The sequence below is a fragment of the Panthera onca genome, chromosome F2 (assembly GCF_046562875.1).
Source record: "Panthera onca isolate mPanOnc1 chromosome F2, mPanOnc1 haplotype 2, whole genome shotgun sequence".
Taxonomy (NCBI): Eukaryota; Metazoa; Chordata; class Mammalia; order Carnivora; family Felidae; genus Panthera; species Panthera onca.
This window is the reverse complement of record NC_138356.1, coordinates 76,065,305-76,085,623: the sequence shown is the minus strand read 5'-3', so window position 1 is coordinate 76,085,623 and position 20,319 is coordinate 76,065,305. Positions and strand designations below refer to the sequence as shown.

The window sequence follows — 20,319 nt, the reverse complement described above, 5'->3', positions numbered from 1 at the left end:
CTCCCTCCCAGTTTCCTTTGTTAGGCTGTCCTGTCCCCACCTGACACCCCCAAGATGGCTGACTCCCCCTGACAAATTGGGAAGGAGGGGACGGAGGCAGCCAGCGCTATGGAGCCACTGTGCGTGCTGATAAGTTTGTGACAATTTGCTACATGGCAACAGAAAACTAACACAGGCTGTCAGGTGGAAATGGACTTTGTGTTTAGAGGAGGAAGAAAGGAAGGGAGGGACGGAGGGACGGAGGAAAATCGAAGGGCACCGTGAACAAAATGTGAGAGAAGGCAGTGCCATGTGGGATGAAGGCAGAGGCAGAGGGAGGCGGGGGCCAGCTCGCGTAGAGACTTGGTAGGCACAGCAAATGTTCAGTGCAGGTGCAATCGGGGATTTCTGGAAGTCCTTCAGTGGGTGAGTGATGAGATCTGATTTATGTTTTCGAAAGAGCACTCAGGTGCTGTGTAAAGAACAGATTAGATCCTAGAAAGTGATAGAGGCACCATGGAGACGAGTGGGGATGGCTGCGAGGAGTTAAGGGAGCTGGAGGGGTGGGGGGCTCACGTGGCAGCCGGGAGAGGGAGAGAAGCGGGCGGATTCAGGATCTCTCTTCGGGAGGGCGCCCACCGGCCTCACGGGTGGGCTGGGCGCGGGGTGAAGCGTTCAGATGCACTCAACATGATTCCCGGGACCTGGGCTTCCGCAGAAGGGAGAAGATGGTGACAGTCACAGAAATGGCAAAAAAAAAAAAAAAAAAAGGAGGGAGGAGCAGCTTTGGAGCCAAGGTGGGAAAAGTAAGACTTTTTTGCGGTCTGGAGCTGAGGTGCCCATTAGTCATCTAAGTAGAGATGTCAGGGAGCAGGATGTACGAGCGTGCGGCTTCAGGATGTTAGTGCTAGAGATAGAAATTTGGAAGTCATTACCGTGAAGATGATGTTTAATGGCGTGGAAGCGGATGAGGTCACGTAAGGAGAGAACGACGACCCAGGACGGAGCCGTGGGGTGGTCCGACAGTCCGACCCAGGGCAGGGGAGGGGGCCCGGCAGAGGAGAGGGATGGAAGCAGCCTGGGACGGGAGGAGGAAGAGCTGGAGTGTGAGTGAAGCCAGAGCACCTTCAAGAAGAAGTAACCAGCCACGTGACGGTGACTAGCAAAGAAAGGGGCAGGCAGGGGAGAGGCCCCGGTCCCGCCAGCTTGGGGTCTGATGGCAACCAGGCAAGGCCGATGCTGTGGGTGGGGTTAGGGCTTCAGCCCAAAGGGAGTAGGCAGCAGAGGAGACGGCAGGTGAGGAAGTAGGAGGACACGGGAAGGGACCCCATGAAGGAGAGCAGAGGACAGCACAGAAGCCAGCGTGGACGTGGCGGGGGGGCGGGGAGGGGGGTGCGGGGAAGTATCAGAACACGAATCATCCAAGGACAGGAGTACAATCCATGACCCAGACCGCAGCGGAAGTGACAGAAGTGGGGACCGCCACCCGCCGACACAGGGGGAAACGAGGGCAATGCAGAAGCAGGTTCGGGGGCACCTGGGTGGCTCACCTGGTTCGGTGCTTTGCTCCTGATTTCGCCTCGGGTCGCGATGCCACGGTTCGTGAGTTGGAGCCCTGCATCAGGCTCTGTGCTGACAGTGCTTGGGATTCTCCCTCTGGCCCTCCCGCTCGCTCGCTCTCTCTCACGCTCAAAATAAATAGATAAACATTAAAAAAAACACACACACACACACAGCAGGTTCAGAACGAATGCCATTTGGGAGCTAGGACACCAAGGATGTGGCCTAGAAGCATGTGGTGGCCAAACGGAGGTTCCAGAGATGGTGGGAGCACAGGACCACGGCCCGGGGGGGCAACCGTGAGTGCAGGCGAAAGAACAGAAGGAGATAAGCACGCATCTCTGTGTTCACTTGTTTGCTTCCTCACCCTTCCCGCTCCGGAATACACGCTCTCTAAGATCAGGCCCCGAGTCTCGTTGCGTCCTGTTCCCCCCGCACGTTGCTATGCACTCAGCAAATACTCCCTGACCAAAAAGGCGTGCGAGGTTCCTAACCGGGGCCCGGCAGGTGGGAGCTCGCCTGCCCTTTGGGGGCTCGCTCCCACCCCACGCCTCTCCCTCATTTACAGTCTGAGGTTTACACACAGAGCCCTGGGGCTTGCACAGGCGGTGACAGACAAGGGCCGCGGGAAATTTACAGCACAAACAGAACAGAAACACTGCCCGCGGGATCAGGAGACCCGGGTTCACGTCCCAGGTCTGAACCTGATTGTCGGCTTTGACCTTGCGGTGCCCCCCTCCCCACACACTGCCCACCCCCCCAGCCCACCCCCCCACCCCCGCCCTCCCGCCTCAGGGCTGTGTCACCTGTAAAAAGTGAGGATTGGATTGTGTTCCAAACCTTTCTTTTTGAAATCAGCAGAGCCCCTGTGACCAAACCTTTAGGGCTGGTCTGAGATATGAAAGACATCAATGGGGGCCGGTCTCCGAGGCTGATGGAATCCCAGGAGCCCCAGAGCTCAGCCACACCCAGGCCCCCAGGCGGCCGCTCAGGGCTCCAGGGCACCCTTTGCCCACTGGCGGTCCAGACTCCCTCTGTGTGCGCCTCCTGGTGGAGATGCCCGGTAGGTGCAGCCCCTTCCGGGTCGCTCGGCCTTCCCAAAGAGACCATCTCCTGGTGATGGAGCTCAAGCCCAAGGCCCTCTGGCTGGGATGTTGCTCTCTCCGTGATCCTGATGGATGCTGACAGCAATTAGCGGAGAGAGAGATTTCCCTGCAGAAAGATGGGAACATTTATTAAGCACTTCATGCCAGGAGGCAGAACACAGCACAAAATTCATTAGTACTTAGGGCCCCGGCAACCCCCCATTTTCACCCAAGGGCTAAAGGAAAACCTAAACTCCATAAATAAGGGCTACCAGGGCCTTTTAAATCTTGGCTTGCACCAGAGTGGGATTTCCATCTCTCTAATTTGCCGTCTTATTCCCTGGGCATGTCAAGACTGATATGAGTTTGGGGTTTGTTTTTATTAAATCAAGCACCTGTCAGGAGGAAGTTTACTTCACCGTCAATGATGTGGCCAACCAGCCATCAGCAGGTATCCGACGTCAGCCACTTCGAGAGCTTTCGAGAGGGCTGCCTCCCTTGGTCCCCTTAAGGCTTAATTTTCTTAACAAATCACATTAGGGGTTCTTAGCATATCACAATGCTGGCACCTCACGTCTCTGCCTGTCATCGTTTCTTCCCCACTCACGCGGTGTTTGCGAGTTCTTCCGGGAACGGGTACCGAGCACCTTCTATGTAGCAGACTCCATGCCAGGCCCTGGGAATACAGAGCTATTTTACTCCTGTCTAAAGGGTCCCTGCCCCCAAGGAAATCTCAGTCTTGGGGTGAGGGTGGGGAGCTTTGCTGGCACCAGTGCCTGCTGAGCCAGGATACAGGAGGGAAGCCTAATCCAGTCTCAGAGCAAGACACCTGAGGAAGGGGCAACCCAGTGAGGAAGGGTATTTCCAGGGCTGGGAACTGCATGTGCAGAGTCACAGAGGAGGACGAACAAACAGGACGGGCGTAGGGCCCTGCACGTTTGGAAAGGCTGGAAAGTGGCAGACAAGTGAATGCAGAGGAAAAAGAGGCCAGAGAGTTAGGCAGGGGATGGGTCATGAACTCTTGGAGGCTCTAGCTGAGAGATTTGAACTGTAGCCTGGAGAGAAAGGGGAATCACAAAAAGCCGAGCTATGCCAGTCGCCACCAATATTTTTACGTGGCAATAATAATTTCTTAGTAGCAAGTAACAGAAACTCAACTCTAACCTGCTTAAATAAATTCTGGAGCTTTGTTGGCTTCAGGCATGGATGGATCCAGGTGCTCAAGCGATCACATCAGGACTCAGTCTTCCTGTGTCTGTACTGGCTTCAGTGTCAGACAGACTGTCATCACCTGGTGCCTGCTGGCAATTCCAGGCTAACCCAACAGCCGGTATTAGCAAACACTATTACCTGCTCCCTTGGTCCAGACGAGATCCTAAATAATTTCTAAACATCTAGTCATTTAAACCTCTCAATGACACCACCAAGTGGGTGCTATTTTAACCCCTTTCCATAGATGACAAAGTCGAAGCACTGAGAAGTTAAGCACTGGACCCGAAGTCACACGGCTACAAAATGGCAAAAGTGGAATAAGAACCCAAGATTGCTGCCACCGTCCACACAAATTTACCAACCCCTTATCCACCTCCCTACGTGAGCCTCACGGCTTGGAGTCCCAGCAGAAAACCCCTCTTCCTAGGGCACCTGGGTGGCTCAGCCGGTTAAGCATCTGACTCTTGGTTGCGGCTCAGGTCATGATCTCACGGTTTCGTGAGTTTAAGACCCGGGTCGGGCTCTGAGGTGACAGTGCGGAGCCTGCTTGGGATTCTCTCCCTACCTCTCTCTCTCTCTCTGCCCCTTCCCCACTCATGACGTCTGTCTCTCTCAAGATAAATAACTAAACTTGATGAATTTTTTTGAAGTTTGTGTATTTTTGAGAGAGAGGCAGACAGACAGAGTACGAGTGGGCGAGGGGCAAAGAGAGAGAGGGAGACACAGACTCCGAAGCAGGCTCCAGGCTCCAAGCTGTCAGCACAGAGCCCAATGCGGGGCTCGAACTCACGGACCGTGAGATCATGACCTGAGCCAAAGTCAGACGCCTGACGGGCTGAGCCACCCGGGCACCCCTAAATAAATAAACTTTAAAAACAGAAGGAAGAAAATCCCTCTTCTTGCCTATTCCATCCTAAGACCACACCTCATCGGACTGGCTTGGGATCTACACTCACCCCCAAGCTAACTGCTAAGTCCAGAGAAACAGGATTTGGCAGTTGGCCAGACCTGGGCTCTTCCTGCCACCAGGAGGGTGAGGTAGCCTGTCCCAAACCTCATGAGCTGAGAGCGAGAGGGCTGCTGTCTGGAGGAAAGTCTGGGGGATGTTACTGAAAAGTAAGGGTTGCTAGGCCCCCAAATAAATGGATACCAACAGCACCACAAATAGTAATAATGCCCTTCGTGCCCACGTCCCGCATGACCTTGAAAAAGCACTTTCTCATTCGTCGGCACTCTGGTCTCCGGGACAGCCCTGGGGGACGAGAGGTGATGGGGTCCGTGTTCCAACTACGGAGCCATGTTCGGAGCAGGAAAACATCTCTCCGGGGATCACGGTGAGGAGAAGCAGCCCCAGAACAGAGTCCTCCTCGATGCCACCTGCCTCCCTGAGCCCCATGACCGCAGCCTCCAAGGCCCACGGTCTGCCCGCTTCTTCCTCACGGGAAGGAGGCAAACGACGTGGCGGCGGCTGAGACTGGGATGGCCCCTGGCTTTGTCATGTCTGAAGTTTCTTCGAGGACGATCCCCTGACTTGTGTTTCTTCGGTGTGATTCAGACAGCACCGGCAGGGCCGAACACACGGTCAGAGCCCACGAGGTGCACGCCAAGTTGAACTGAATGAGACAGGTCACGGACTTCTGCCCCCGCCCTGCCGGCTCCCGGCGTGCTGGCGGTCGCCTCCACGAAGCCCTCCAGACCTGCATCCGGCCGGCTCACCGTCATGAACGCACAGGGATCAGTCCAGGCAGCTCATTACTCTCTGTGCAGCCACACAGGCCCAGGTTCCAGTGACGGCGCCCCGTGTCGGGCAATTACTTCACGCACGTGTTCCAGAGCTTTCCTGAATGCCCGGGAGCAGTAGGCCCTCAGTGGGACACAGCCGGGGATAAGACAAATAATTCGAGCTTGGAGCTCATATCCCAGTGTGGAGGATACAAACAAACCAGTATATAAACACCACTTCCGGGGCCCCTGGGCCCCCGGGTGGCTCCGTGGAACGTCCGACTTCGGCTCAGGTCATGGTCTCGCAGTTCATGAGTTCGAGCCCCACGTCGGGAGTGAAGGAGCCGAGCCCACAGAAGTGCCTGCACAACGTCCAGCGAATGAGCGAGGTGAAGTCGCTGTCATTCCTCCCCTTCCCTACCCTGCCTTAACACGAAGGATGTCTCACGGACAGGGTGAAGGCAGGCCCAGGACTAGAAACAGTGTCTCTGTCCTACCTTCCAGGTCTGTCTCTGCTCGTGCCCTGTCCCCCCTTCTCCAAGGGGGAGAAAGGCTGATCTGGTTGGCTAATGCCAGGACAATGGGCCAAACTTGCCAGCGAAGATTCCAGAGTCGGGACAGAAAACCTCTCCTTCCCCCACCTTCTGAGAGTCCAGAAGGACAGGAGCTAAGGTGGACCCTGAGCTTGGCCTCATCGTCCCTTCCTCTCCCTTGAGGATTTCTCTTCCTCAGTCAGGTGCACTGAGCCCACTCAGAGCTAGGTACTGTGCAGACAGCCTCTCCCTGCCTCTCTCTCTGTCTCTGTCTCTCTCTTTCTCTCTGTCTCCCCCTCTATCTCCATGCTTCCTTTTTCTCCAGGCGCGATGCTCTCTGTTGTGCTTTGCTCACGGAGGCAATAAGGCATCGTGTTACGGGCTCCAGAGCCAGACTGCCAGGTTCAGCCTTCTATCACTTGCTGTGTGGCCTCCCCACATGGCTTAGCCTCGCACGTCCAGTTTGCTCTGTCCATCCAACAGGCGCATAACAATGATTTTCATTTCAAAGGGTAGTGGAGAAGCAGCTCAGGGACTGCTGCGTACATGAAACAGCTGTTTTCGTAGCTCGGGCTACTCTAGGCTGTTTCTAGTAGCTCGGGGTAAGGAAGCTTCTTAGACCATTAAGATGGCCTGGACAATCTCTTCATTTACCAGCCCTCTGCACCGGGCTTTGTGTCGAAGGCTCAGCTAACAGGGACAGGTTCTTGTCCCTTCCCTCTTCTGGGCCTGTGCCCGGCCGTCCTTCCACTGTTCTGTCTATTCCTGGCCATGATCTCATTGAAAGGCACCCCAGTCTCACCCCGATGTCTGACACAAGCCTTTGGCTCTGTGATTGCAAACGTTTGGCTGTGATTTCCTCTCCTGTTGGGAAGAAATGCCTTCTCCCTCCTGTCTCCGCCCTGACAAGCAGCGAGGTAGAAAAACAATTGCTTACCGGCTTCAGACAAGGCCCCCAAAGCTGTTAGGAGCTGCCTCCCCTCCCCCACCCCCACGCCTGTTCCCCTGGCTTTCCCCGGCCGAGCTGGGGAGGGGAGATCCAACCTCTAACCCTCCTCGGGCTGCGGCATTGACTGAATTAATCAGAGAGGCAGACGGCGGCCATTCAGCCTGAAGGCCACCTGTGTTCCAAATTTGAAAATCCATTCACTCGGGAAAAGCAGAGAGTCCCATGGGAATCGAGGGATTTCAGTTCGCTGAACACCGCTTTGGGCAAATAAGCAATTTTATTTCCTCTCCCCCACCCCCTTAAAAACATCAATGAAGTGTTTTGTGGTGTTGCTGACAGCACATGTCACTTGGAAGCTGGAAATAAAATCTTCTTTGAGCTATTTATAACTGACTGGCAAATGGAAGGCAATGGAAAGGAAACTAAGACTAGAGTTGAGAATGGGGGTGGGGGGGGCCGGAGCTGGGGGCCAGGCCCCCACTCCCGGCTGTGAGCTCAGCCTAAACCGCTCAGAGCCCCGGGACCCCGACTCTCCTGCCCCGCTGCCCACAGAGGGAGGGCGATGAGAAGCGTGTGGACAGACGAGCTGGGGCGGACGGGGGGCACACCGCACGCTTTGCGAGGACGAGCGGTGCACTTTGTAAACTGCAAAGTGCCCCTGCCAGTGACACGTTTTGAGGAAACTGAGGAACCCTTTTTCTCGAAGAAGGTGAGCCCAAGGATTCCTGATTCTTTTTTCTTTTTAAAGAAAACATCGAAATCCAGGTTTTCCCGTATAATCTTTCACTTTGTGCTTTCTCCAGCTAAGTCGGAGCTTTTAAAATCGGTTAAACAGCACCGACGGGCTGGACTCAGGAGAATCCAGGAGATTCAGGAGACCGAAGGTCCCCCACTTGGTAAATCGTGTTCTAGCATCTCCTGGTGAGATGTTTGCATGGCCGCTCAAGGAGAACCCAAATCCAGGGTCATGACTCCTTCAGGTCCAAACCTGAGTGATCGCGGCTCCCTCTCGAGGCAACAGGTGCGAGCATCACCCCACCCGTTCACCAGAGCCGGGAACCTGAGCCTACCACCTACCCCTCCTCCCTTAGGTTCCGTCCCATTGGATAGTTCTGGAATTCTCATCCATTACCCCGGGGGCCTTGCCTTGATTCAGCCCCTCCCCGCTCTGCCTGCTCCTTGCCCACCTCTGCCACGGTCTTCACCACAGCCGCGAACTGGACCCCGCCACCAGGCTTTCCCTTTGTGCAGACACAGCCTCAAGAGCGATGGTCGTGCCTCTGGTCTCTGCCACACCCAGGGGAGAAAGGAGGCCAAGTCCCCTCACTTCCTTGAACCTCAGGTCTCAAACAGGCTCCAGTTCTCATCAGAGATCCTACAACACCAGGAACCCTGGACCCCACTCAGGTCCCCAGAGTCACTAATCGGATCAGAATCCCTTCTCCTTCCTGGGGAGGGACGAGTGGGTCGTAGGTATGGAGGAAGGTGCCAGCAGTGCTCCTCCCAAATCTTTCCCTCCTGGGAAGTAGGATTTCCCTTTCCCCCTACGAAACACGACGAGCGGGGGATAAGAGTTCCCATGCAACACAGAGATTTGTTATTTGCAGCAAGACAGGTAAAGAATCGCTTACCCCTTTCAGACAAGCCCCAAAGCTGTTTAGAGTACCCCCGACAACCTTGCCCTCGTCTGCACTGTTCTTGCCACGCTTGAAGAATGCAGCTGTTGGGGCGCTCAGGGGGCTCAGTCGGTTGAGCATCCGACTCTTGATTTCAGCTCAGGTCAAGATCTCACGGCTCGTGAGTTAGAGCCCCACATGGGGCTCTGTACTGATAATGCAGAGCCTGCTTGGGACTCTCTTTCTCCCTCTCTCTGCCCCTCCCCTGCTCTCTCTCTCTCAAAATAAATAAACTTAAAAAAAAAAAAGTTAGAGTACGCTCAAACAACTCTTCTCTCGTTTGCATGGTTCTTGCCACTTTTGAAGAACGCAACCGTTCATTTAATGTCCTCAGCTCCCCCTACTAGCCCCGAAGCCTCCTGAGGGCAGGAGCTGTCTCTCCTGTGTCCTAAGGGCTCAGTTCCCGGCCGAGGTGCTGGCACATTGCCGGGTTCAAGAAACGCTTATGCAAGTGAACTACATCTGGTGGCAGGAATACCCTTCAGCCACCCGGTCCCCACGATCCCTCCAGACCCCCCCGCCCCGCGCCAGCCTCCACTTACAGGGCCACCCCATGACACCCAACCCCCGTGTCGGGTCTGGGCGGTCCGGGGTCTTCAGAGCAGGACCGGCCCCTGCTTCACAGACAGGCCCCTGCTCTGAATGTGCCTGACGCACAGCTCGTGTTCCTGGCCACACCATCGCCCCGGCACTTGAGGGCCAGCAGGGCGCCACGCCACAGAAGAGGGGCTCGAATGGCCTGCAAATTGCTAGCAAGCCGATTCCGCTGCCACCCCTCGTCACGTGACAGACAACTATATCTCTTTACAGAGGAGTAGACAAAGGCCCCAAGAGAGACATGTCATCCGAGCCAGGGGTATGGAGTTCATCGGAGAGAGAAAGAGCATTCCCCCAGAGGGATGGACGGAGAGCTGAGCTGGTGACATGTGCAGTTTGGAAACAGACAAGCCTCCCGAAACAGAAAGACAAGGCCAGGGCAAGATGAGGGGGTAGTGCACAGAAGGTTACCTGCCGGAAGTTTCCATGAGCCGGCCGTGCTGGCAACGTAGGGTAACGAATAGAGAAGTGGCCTCAACCCATACGACTGACTTACCATGAGATCCAGGAAAATATCCTGAATTTCCCCGAGCCTACACTTCCTTCTCTATTGTGACAGTTGAATTAGGACCAACTCTTGGCACCCCCAGTGCCAGCCCTGCATCCCCCTCTTTGCCACATCCTGGCTTCAGCTTAACCGCGTGCCCTGCCCTAGTCCATGGGGTGTTAGCTGTCATAACAGGAGCAGAGACAAAGTGAGCCTGGCTGCCATCGGGCTGGCTTCTGTGCTCCTGTGATCCACCGTGACCCGAGCGTCCCTGCGGGAGCTGCTGTCCCTCCGGCCCAGAACCCAGACCTGAGCCCGACCCGCAGGCTGAACCAGAACCTCCAGCGGAGCGCAGCCCAGATCGGCCTGGCCATCATACACCCAGTCCCCGGGAAGGCCGGTGAACACGGGATAAATGCCGTTGCCGTATGTCGCTGGGTGTCACGTAGCAAAAGACACTGAAATACTCATCAGTGGGGGCAGCCCAGTTCTGGTGAACTCGTGGCGCCATGCTCTGAATCCGAAGTCATGACGTTGGTGAAAGTCTCGGAGGCATTACCACATAGGCCAAAGGGGGTTGTTGATCCTGTGTTGGGTAAGTAATCCAAATATGTCTTCAATGGGGCAAAAGAGGGAAATGATTCCATGTAATCATAAAAGCAGAGTGAACTATGTTATCCCACCCCCCCAGTTCAGCCTTCTTGTAGAGATGTGCCCGTGTCACTTCTCTGGAGCGAGCGACAGTCACTCCAGAGCCCCACGACCGCCACCCAGCCTCCACTCTTCCAGCTTCTTTAGAACCCGGCTGCCTGCATTCCTGGGCCCACGAGCCTCTTTACAGCAATCGCTCCAACCTCTGTGTTCATCCTCACATCTCTGACTCTGCTTCTCCCGCCTCCCTCTTTCCTTATAGGGATCCCTGTGGTTATATCAGGCCCACCGGGATAATCCCAGATAATCTTCCCATCTCAAGCCCCCTAATTTAATCACACCTGCAAAGCCTCTTCTGTCATAGAGGACATACTCACGGGTTCTGGGGATTAAGACGTGGACATCTTTGTGTGGAGCATTATCCTGTCCACCACAGTGAGTTTCTGACTTCCATCTCAGAAGCGCAGAATTCGGAAACCAGGAAAGGATCCAGAAGAAGGAAAGGATATGGACCGTCACGAGCACTGTTCACATATTTCACGGTTTTCCCTTCCGGTCACGTGGTAATATGGTACATCTTAGCCCCTCCTGGAAAGCCGCCATCCCCTGTGAGTTGCTCTGGTCATCGAAACAGGAGCAGAAGTGACTGAAACATCTGTGAAAATTGGTGGCACCGTGTGATTTGTCTGCCCTCTCTCTTCTCTGTCCTGGCAGTTGGCGGCCCCTAGGGCAGCCTGAGTCCCAGAGCGAAGCAGACCCCCAGATATCCCATGATGGACACAGAGACATTAGTGAGCAATAAATTTTGTTGTTTCCAACCACTGAGATCTGGGGGCCTAACCGAGATCGTCCCAGCGTTCAAAAGTTCAGGGCGGCCAGGAGCATGTCCAGCACAAGACTCCGTTGTGATTGTATGTCCCCAGGTATGTCCCCAAAGACTCCCATCCACTGGTCCCGAATGAGCTGTCTTGGCCAAGGCCCAACAACAAAGAACCCAGGGATCAGAGTTCAAACTAAGACTTTCTAAATCCCGCTAAGTACATCCCTCTCGTAACTCTCTGAATACATGCGCGCGCACGTGCACACAGAGAGAACAAAGCCAGCTGTGCTCCCAGAGAAGCTGGCCCTTTGCGCCTTCTTCCACGTGCCCAGTCGCTTGCACAACCCCAGGCCAGGAGAGCCAGTGCGGTGCAGAATGGGGCTGCAGCAGGGAAGCAGCAACATTGACTCTAACTCACTAGGTCACTCGGAAGGCATAAATGGGGACAAGGATCTAAGCCGACGGACGCGGAAGAGAGATGCCCAGCCAAACGAAGAGACCTGACGGGCTGGTTATAATTGTGTCTCCCACAGCTCCTTGGCCCCAGGAAATGTTAAAAGACAGAAACCCAGACAGCCTGAGTCCTGGTGAGGCAAGCTAGTTAAGGGCCAGGAAAATCCTCCCCCACATATGTACTCACTAGAAAGGTCTTCGCTGGTGACGGCTATTTGCCAGAGAGCCGGGCCTGGAAGACAGCTTGAGGGAAAGGGAGAAAACTATGGTGTGCGGGGGTGTGATTTGGGGGCCTGTGTATGGCACGGTATGGGTTGGGATGGATAGGGGAAACAGAACACAATTTGTCTTAGAAGTAAGTCCAGGGGCACCTGTCCACCACAGTGAGTTTCTGACTTCCATCTTAGAAGCGCAGAGTGGCTCAGTCGGTTAAGCGTCCGACTTTGGCTCAGGTCATGATCTCCCAGTTTGTGAGTTCGAGCCCCGTATCGGGTTCTGTGCTGACAGCTCAGAGCCTGGAGCCCGCTTCGGATTCTGTGTCTCCCTCTCTCTCTCTGCTCCTCCCCTGCTCATGCTCTCTCTCTCTCTCTCACTCTCCTTCAAAAAAATAAATAAAAACATGAAAGAAAGAAAGAAAGAAAGAAAGAAAGAAAGAAAGAAAGAAGTCCAGACCTGTCCTCCAAGGGTGTACTTAGCACAGAGGCTGTTCTCAGCAAATGTGGCAGAGAGGGGCTCTGTAACTTGGAGAAGATTAAATCCCACGATTCAGTCATGTCTTTACGTATTCGTCCATTCATGCATTCATTCATTTATTATTCTTTCTTTTAAGAAGCATGAATGGGGGCGCCTGGGTGGTTCAGTCAGTTGAGCATCCGACTTCAGCTCAGGTCATGATCTCGCGGTCCGTGAGTTCGAGCCCCGCCTCAGGCTCCGTGCTGACAGCTCAGAGCCTGGAGCCTGCTTTGGAGTCTGTGTCTCCCTCTCTCTCTGCCCCACCCCTGCTCACACTCTGTCTCTCTCTGTCTCTCAAAAATAAACAAAAATGTTTAAAAAATTTTTTAAAAAGAAGCCTGAATGAAGCAGGAACTCTATAATCTTGGAAAAGATAAATAAAGTAAAACCTCTTCCCTTAAATAACATACAGGCAATACATGAACATAAAAAGCTAACCGTATGGGAGACCAGTGGTGTCCAAAGTGGGAGAAGGGACACATTGACCAGCGGTGCCCAAGACAACCATTTAAGCAGAAAAAAGAAAATATTAGAATTTCTATGTATTTTTCTCTCATACTTTCTAAATGCATATTTTACATAGGCTTTCTAACATATGATAAAACAATCCAATGGTACATGTGACTAATAAATAAATGAAGAAACGAGCAAGAAAAAATGGTTTGGAAATATGTGCTCAAAAATGTGCAGTGATGGAATGCAAAAGCAAAACCATAGAAGCAGTTATAGATTTTTGATTCCCTGGCTAAGAGAACAGCAAGATAACAGCTTGGGATTCATCCTTATCCACCTTCCCATTGAAATGCTTACAAAAATAGACCCAGGAGAATTAAAGGTGCAATAATACTGAAAAACAGAAATAATGTTCCGTTATCTACCAGAGCCCAAGAGGAATTTCTACTAAGTGACGAATGAGTGAGTCTACGAAGCAGAACAATAACACCCATGGAAGAAGATGAGAGGTTCCCGAACACGTCCATTGTCTGCCCCTACCTCAGACTCCAGAGCATTTTTACCAAAAGGAAGGGCAGCAAGGGAACTATATTGAGTATCTAGTGCTGCGTGGCAAATAACCTGACATTCAATGGCTCAAAACAACAGTAATCACTCATTAGCTCCCTCAGCTCTTCAGATCAAGGAGCAAGCGTGGCCTGGTGGGGCGCCTCTGGCTCAGGCTCTCTCAGGTGATTGCTGCCAGGTACCAGCTGGTGTCCAGCCATGTCAGTGATGGACTGAGGCCACAAGACTCACTTCCCAGGAGGCTCGCTCCCGGGGCCAGCAAGTCGCAACTGCCAAGTTGGTTTCTCTCCATGCGGGCTCTCCACGGAGCCGTGTTAGTGTCCTTCCAACATGGCGGCTGGCTTCCTGCAGAGAGAACCATCCAAGAGGCCAAGGCAGAAGCGACAACGTATTCTATGACCTAGCCTTGGGAATCACCACTGTTACCTCCACCATCCTCTATGTGTCACACAGGCCAGCCCGATACTACGTGAAAAAGAACTACATGGGGAGTGAAAAACCAGAAACGGGGCTCGTTGAGGCCGTCACAGAGGCTGGTTACCACAGAAGCTAACTCACCAGGGACTATTCCTGACATAGACAGGGCCCTTTTTCCAGCTCTCACTTTTTGCGTCTCTGTCTCTCCCTCTCTTTCTTATTTGTCATTTTCTCTCTCCCTCTCTCTCTCTCTCTCTCTCTCTCTCTCCATCTTTATGCCTCCCTCTGTCACTTGTTTCCACCATTAGTCTTTACCTTTCCGCACATTTTCAAACACCGTGACATCTACTTGTGAAAAGGTAAAATCATTATTGATCTCACAACTAGCCTCTATGAAGGGATAGAAGCAAAGACCCTGAGGGCAAGGGTATCGGCAGGAGTCAAAGCGACAAAGGAGACAACCAAACCACGGCCCTCAACCCTGCCGCTTCCACTGGCAGAGGTCAGTGTCCCAAGGATGAGCTGGCAAAGGTTAGCCGTGTAGGGCGCAGCTGATGTGGATTTGCCAACAGGAACACGAGGCCATCCTGTCTCTAGCTGACCTTGGGTGAATCCTTGCCTCCTGATGCCTGACCACCTCCGCTAAGCCCCTTCTATACACAGCATAGGTTCTGCAACTTTTGGAACCCACTCCACATGCAATTCCAACACTGGGAAGGATTTTTAGCTGCAAACAGCCTGCCTAATGTAAGCAGGAAAGGAACATATGAAACGTACCCAATAACTCAGAATATCTTTGAGAAGAGTAAAAATGGAATCTGACTCTGCTGAGTCCAAACACCCCTGTGAGGACTCTCTAACAAACATCACTATGTAGCAGTTACCACGACCACAACTAGCAGCCAGAAATTCCACCACTGCTGCCCCCAAAGAACCAAATAGCTCCACGCTTTCTGGACAAGGACCTCATATTTCTGATTCCAAGTCTCAGAGAAGTTCACCTAACTACAGCGGCCTAGGTCCTCTGCCGTTATCCTGGCTCAAAGCAACCCTCGGGACGCAAATGTTCTGGGTTCTTCCATGCAAAGGCGGAAGTCATAATGTTAAAAATAATTAAGAGGTAGCGAGACTATCCAAAAGGTATGGGACAGCTGTAAATGACGTATGTCCACTGCACAGATCAAAGGAACACAAAGAACGCCAGCGAGAAGAAGGAAAAGGGAAGGTGTTGCCTCGTGGACGGCTGCCAACCCACACTTTCCAGATAAACACCAAGACAGATATTGGTTATCACTGGCATTGTTGTGGACTGTTATTGGCAACATGAGCGCATTTAAGGTTAGAGATAACGTTCGAACCCAGGATCTCACTTGAGTTCACAAAATCCCGGTGAAGTAAACCAGTTTGGGACTATGCGGCCCGGTGAGATGGGGAGCCAGACAAGACTGGTCCCTGGAGCTCCCCCAGAACAACTAGAGATACAGAAATGGGGAGTCTCCCTTAGCACCTGTGTCTGTGTCTCAACAGGGGAATGTCTTTACTTACCTTGGTGGCAAACCCCAGCTTTGTGGACGAGACATAAGCCCATCTTCACCCACAAGCATCCCGTTATAATTTCTTTCACATAGACTGCGGGCACACAGACATTTTTCCACATCAAAATGCAGACATAAGTTTGTTTTCTCATTCCCTACGTCAAAGCCACCCACCGGCTACGGAGCAGAGATCCAGTTAACTGCGACAGGACCAGGGTGACAGGCACAGTGGTCCTTTGTCATGTTTTGGCTGCCTGGAATCCAAATTTCCTTCCTGTTTTTGGAGAAATCCCCAAGTCTGTGATAGTCTTGGTGGGGACAAAGTCCATGGAAGCCTAAGAGAGCTAGATAGTGTCCATTCCCAGCAGGCAGTTGGGCAGTCACATCACCTCAGCTCGACCGATCGCACCTCCCACCTTGACCGCTGAAATCACCTGTGTTCTCAGATGCCTTGGCTCCCACAGATTCCCTCCCTGCTTAAGTTAGAGGCAGTTATGCAGAGACAAAAAAAAAAAAAATGAGTAGCTCATCTTTAATGTCATGCTGGTCATTAAAGAATCCAAGGTTTCTGTTAGCCTGCCCAGGTTCGTCAGCACCAAAGGACAATTTTTGTTGGGCTTTCTGAACGGCCTTCATATTCCAACAAACGTTCATTGTCCGCACCTTCTGTGCCAAACACTGTCCTAGATAACGGAGACTCAGTGAATAGGCAGCGATCCCTTCTCTCTAGGAGTTAGTGGTTAGAGGGAGTTCAAAGCTGTTTTAAAGGCCCCCCTGCGCCCATCACTATCTTTTCAGACACCTAGGAATCAGGTTAGAAACCACTGATCGAACCAAAATCACTCCTTCACATAAGGAAAAAACGAAGAACCAGAAGGGTAAAGAGATTTCTCCAAAGTCATAACAGCAATTTCCCAACAAAGCCAGGAGCTCTCCACTTCCCCTGATCCCAGGCCAAAGCTCTTTCCACTTCATCACCCGACCTGGAGGGGGTTTAAACAGCAGACGTCATCTGCCCTTCTGTTGATTTTTTGCCAACTGGTCAACACTGAGATGCTGGCAGGCAGACTAGTGAAGGCCCAGTTAAGCCCAGCCGGGGTCGTCTGCAAAACGGAACAGCACCTGAGAAGGAAAACAGTCTCGAGGGGCCCTGGGGACACACTGCGGAGGACAGGTTTGAGCCAGCAAGTCCAAAAGAGAGAGAAGTACAGGAGCCGGACACCGAGCATGCCAGTCTGCCTTTCCAGCACACCAGCCCCAGGAGCATATGGCCCATAATTAGCCACCCGGGAGATGGTTATTGAGCCACAAATGGAGAATTATGGCTTCAGGTAAGAACCGGCAGCAGGAAGCGGAACCCTCAGAAGACTAAGAAAACCCTGTTTTCATGCAAATGCCTTCAGTAATCATAAACAAAAGGAGACACGCAGGGGCCTAGGGATGACCAGGGGGAGGAAGGCTGTTGCTACATCAGATACTGCATTTCTGGAAGATCTCTGAGACCCAGAAGAATCTTGCAGGCATCCCTGCCCCACGGGCCCTGGAGACCCCACCTGACTTATTCCAGGGCTGCAAGCTGGGAGCGTCCCCTCAGGGACACAGGTGAGCTCGTGGTTCCAACGACAGGCCAGGCGTTTTGTGGATGAGAAGATCCTCTGGCCATCTGAGAATTGGTCAAAGTTCCTCGACACAGGGTTCCTTTTTCCCCTTCGCCGCCCCCCCCCCCTGCTCTCCGTTCCCTTCCAGTCCGCTCAAGAGGCAGCAGAGTGAAACAGGCCAAAACCCGGCCTGGCAGATTTGACTCCCAAGCTACTGCTTCCGGGCTGTGTGACCTTAGGCTGGTACTTCACGTCTCTGTGTCCCAGTCTCCTCAGTGGTAAAGTGGGGTGATGTTGCGTGGAAAACACGAGTCGCGGCACTGAAAGCTCTCAGAAGCGAGTCTGGCGTGTCGCAGGTGCTCGGTAAGGGTTAGAGGTCCCTGTTACCACCCCCACCCCACAGATGCCTTCTGTCTATTCACACTTAAGCCGGCCCCCCGGTCTTACTTCTCGCCTCCCAACTTCTGTCTCACCTTACACATGCTCCCATAACCCCCTGGGCACGGATTCCTTTTCCCACCATCTCTGCACATATTCAACCTCCCCGCCTTCCAGACTCAGAAGGGATCCCATGAGAAACCATCCCTGATGGCCGTGGGTGGGAATAACCGTCATCTCTCACGCCCAGTGCGCCTCCCCCATGGTTCTTCACGCTCTCTATGTTGCTTTATACTCATTCGTGCCATTGCCCCTCTGCCCCACCTGCCGGCCCTCGGCCAATGCTGCTCAATAAACCTGGGGAGCAGCAGATGATGAACAGGGAACAATGGGTGCTCCACCGAGCTCCCAGGGGCCCCGTAGGCTCCCACCCGTGCCCTCGGCTCTCCCCTTCCCACTCGGTATGGAGGCACCATTCACTCACCCTCCCGCGAGCGTCCCCACACATCCTTTGGGACCAAGTGCCAAGTCCTGGGAGACAGGCTTCCAAGGAGAATCCCAACCCCAGGTGGCAGTGGCTGAAAAAGGGAGAGTAAACCGGGACGAAGGGGGACGTGGGGAAGAAGGAGGGGGTGCAAGGAAACGCTCAGAGACAGTTGACACAAGTGAAGACCGCAGAGGTTGGAGTGAAGGGAGATTCGCCCACACAGGCTGCCGGCCAGGCTCCTGCTCAGGAAAGCAGGCTTGTGTCCATAAGCACGGGCAGTCACAGAAGAGTCACGCAAAGCGATTCAAATAAAGTGCTTTGCGTGATGGATGACACACAGGGCGTGTTCCGTACATGCTGACCATGATCTCCATTATTAGTTTAACCGGCATCATAGTCCAATACCCAGACAATTATACTCAAGTTCTACCTTTATCACCAAGTTACTGTGTGACCTCAGGCCAGTCACCAGGCCTTTCTGGGCGTCTCTGGGCCTCAGTTTCCTCACCTATAAGATAAGGGAGCTGCACTTGGTGATCTCTGGCTTTTCTCTTCAGTCCCTGATGCTGAGGATCTGCCCCAGCCCCCGGGGATCCGTCCCTCCTGTGACAGCCGCTTCTTCGGTTATGGCGCTAACTCTCTGTGTCACTCCTCACTGTTCCGGTCTCCAGAGTTTCTGCTGTGCCCCCAAACCGTGTCTTTACTTAGCTCTTCCCAGCAGGACCGACCAAAGAACTGAGCACCTAGAAAGTTCTTAATAGGTGTTGATTTACAAGGAGTCACATCATCAGGAAAACTGGGAGTCAGAACTTAGCCTTGTCTTATCATCATGATAAAAACAAGGAGGGGGGGGGGGGGGCCAGGGTGGCTCAGTTAAGCGTTCGACTCTTGATTTAGGCTCAGGTCATGATCTCACGGTTCATGACATCGAGCCCCCATCGGGCTCTGCGCTGGGCCTGCAGCCTGCTTGGGATTCTGCCTCTCCCTCTCTCTCTGCCCCTCCTCTGCTCTCTCTCTCTCTCTCTCAAAATAAATAAATAAATAATGAGGAGGAGAGGAAGAAAGAGGAGGAGGAAGAGGAGAGAAGGAGGGGAGGAGGGGGAGAGAGAAGAGGGGAAGAAGAGGAGGGAGGGGGAGGAGGGGAAGGGGAGAATGAGGAGGAGGGAGAGGGGAAGGAAGAGGAGAGGGAGGAGTCAGAGGGGGGAGGGGAAGCAGGGGGAGGGGCGGAGGGGGAGGGGGAACAATGGTGGAGGAGGAGCAAGCAAGGGTGTCCTGTGTTTGCTGAGCTGTGCTGAGCACTCCCCCTGCGTAGCACACACGACCGTCAGTCCAAAGATTCAGAGGCTTAGGAAATGCCACTCTTCCACCCTTTGCACGCAGCCTAGTTTGCATGCCGTGTCCCTACCGGCGAGCAGGAGGGAGTGTACCCCCCCCCCTTCCAGCTCCTCCAGTTCCAAGGGCATGGTCTCCTCCCTCAGACGCCAGCCTCACTCTTACTTTTTCGTGGGGATTTTCGTCACTCATTATACCCAGAGTCTCAATCTCTTACGGGAATGAAAAGGTCCCCTTCCACAGAGGGCAAGGGACGTTTCGTCTTCAGCCCTCCTAGAAGGTGAGAGGAAATACGTGTGGCGCATCCTCCCAGCACACGGAAGAAGGGCAGGACAGAGCCCCGGCATGCACCGTGCCCTGCAGTGCTCACAGCCCTCCCCGCCAGAGACTGACGGGGGCCAAGTTCAGATCACCACGCCCTGGTGCGGGCCAGCGACCCGTCTGCAGGCATGGGGCCAAAGCTTCCGGAACGCTCTACAACTGGACTTAAAGCCTTGATGGTCAGCCTGTCCTCCTCCGTCACCATGAGGACAAAGTGTGACGTCTGCTCCACAACCCCATCACCCACCCAAAGCCAGCCTCGTGGGCCAGTGCGAGGCATCTGCCGGCCCCGACCCACCTCACCCCCAACTTGGGCCAACTCAGGACATGCACACTCTGGTCCCCCCTAGGTCCTAGGCCCTCTCACCACCTCCCTGCCTGTCCCTTACCTTGAGGCGGCCCCTGAGTCCCCAGGCACCTGATTCCCTGCGTTGCCCATACGCTGGGCCGTGCCTGCAACCTCAGAGCTGCCCCCGCTGGGCTCTCCCGGGTAGCATCTCTGGAGGATGAGCCTGCTGTGTACCATCAACAGGAAAGAGGCCAATGTTCCCTTCAGCCCGGCCCAGCTCCTCCTGCAAGACAGAGACTGGACGCCCTGCTCTCTGTAGTCAGTGGCGATGCCCCCCTTTTGTCTTCTTCCACAGGACGCGGTAGAGCAGAGGACAGCAGGCTCTTCCTGTAAAAGGCCAGATAGTAAATACTTGAGGCTTTGCCGGCCACACGATCTCTATCACGATGACTCAACTCAGCCACGGGAGTACAAAAGCAGCTGTAG

The 20,319-nt window shown here is 53.7% G+C and overlaps 1 long non-coding RNA gene across 4 annotated transcripts; it reads right to left on the bottom strand.

Annotated features, from left to right (window-relative positions):
- Positions 1 to 2,330: 2,330 nt before the first annotated feature.
- LOC132664565 (uncharacterized) lies at positions 2,331 to 20,283 on the bottom strand. Of its 4 annotated transcripts, none has more exons than XR_013553552.2 (4): positions 19,934 to 20,283; positions 10,829 to 11,106; positions 3,194 to 10,414; positions 2,331 to 2,751 (listed from the first exon to the last, which is right to left on the bottom strand). It is a non-coding gene; the product is annotated as an uncharacterized LOC132664565 (long non-coding RNA). The 4 variants fall into 4 exon arrangements; XR_013553554.2 differs by having other exon boundaries at positions 3,194 to 10,386; XR_014136616.1 differs by having other exon boundaries at positions 3,232 to 10,386.
- Positions 20,284 to 20,319: the final 36 nt, after the last annotated feature.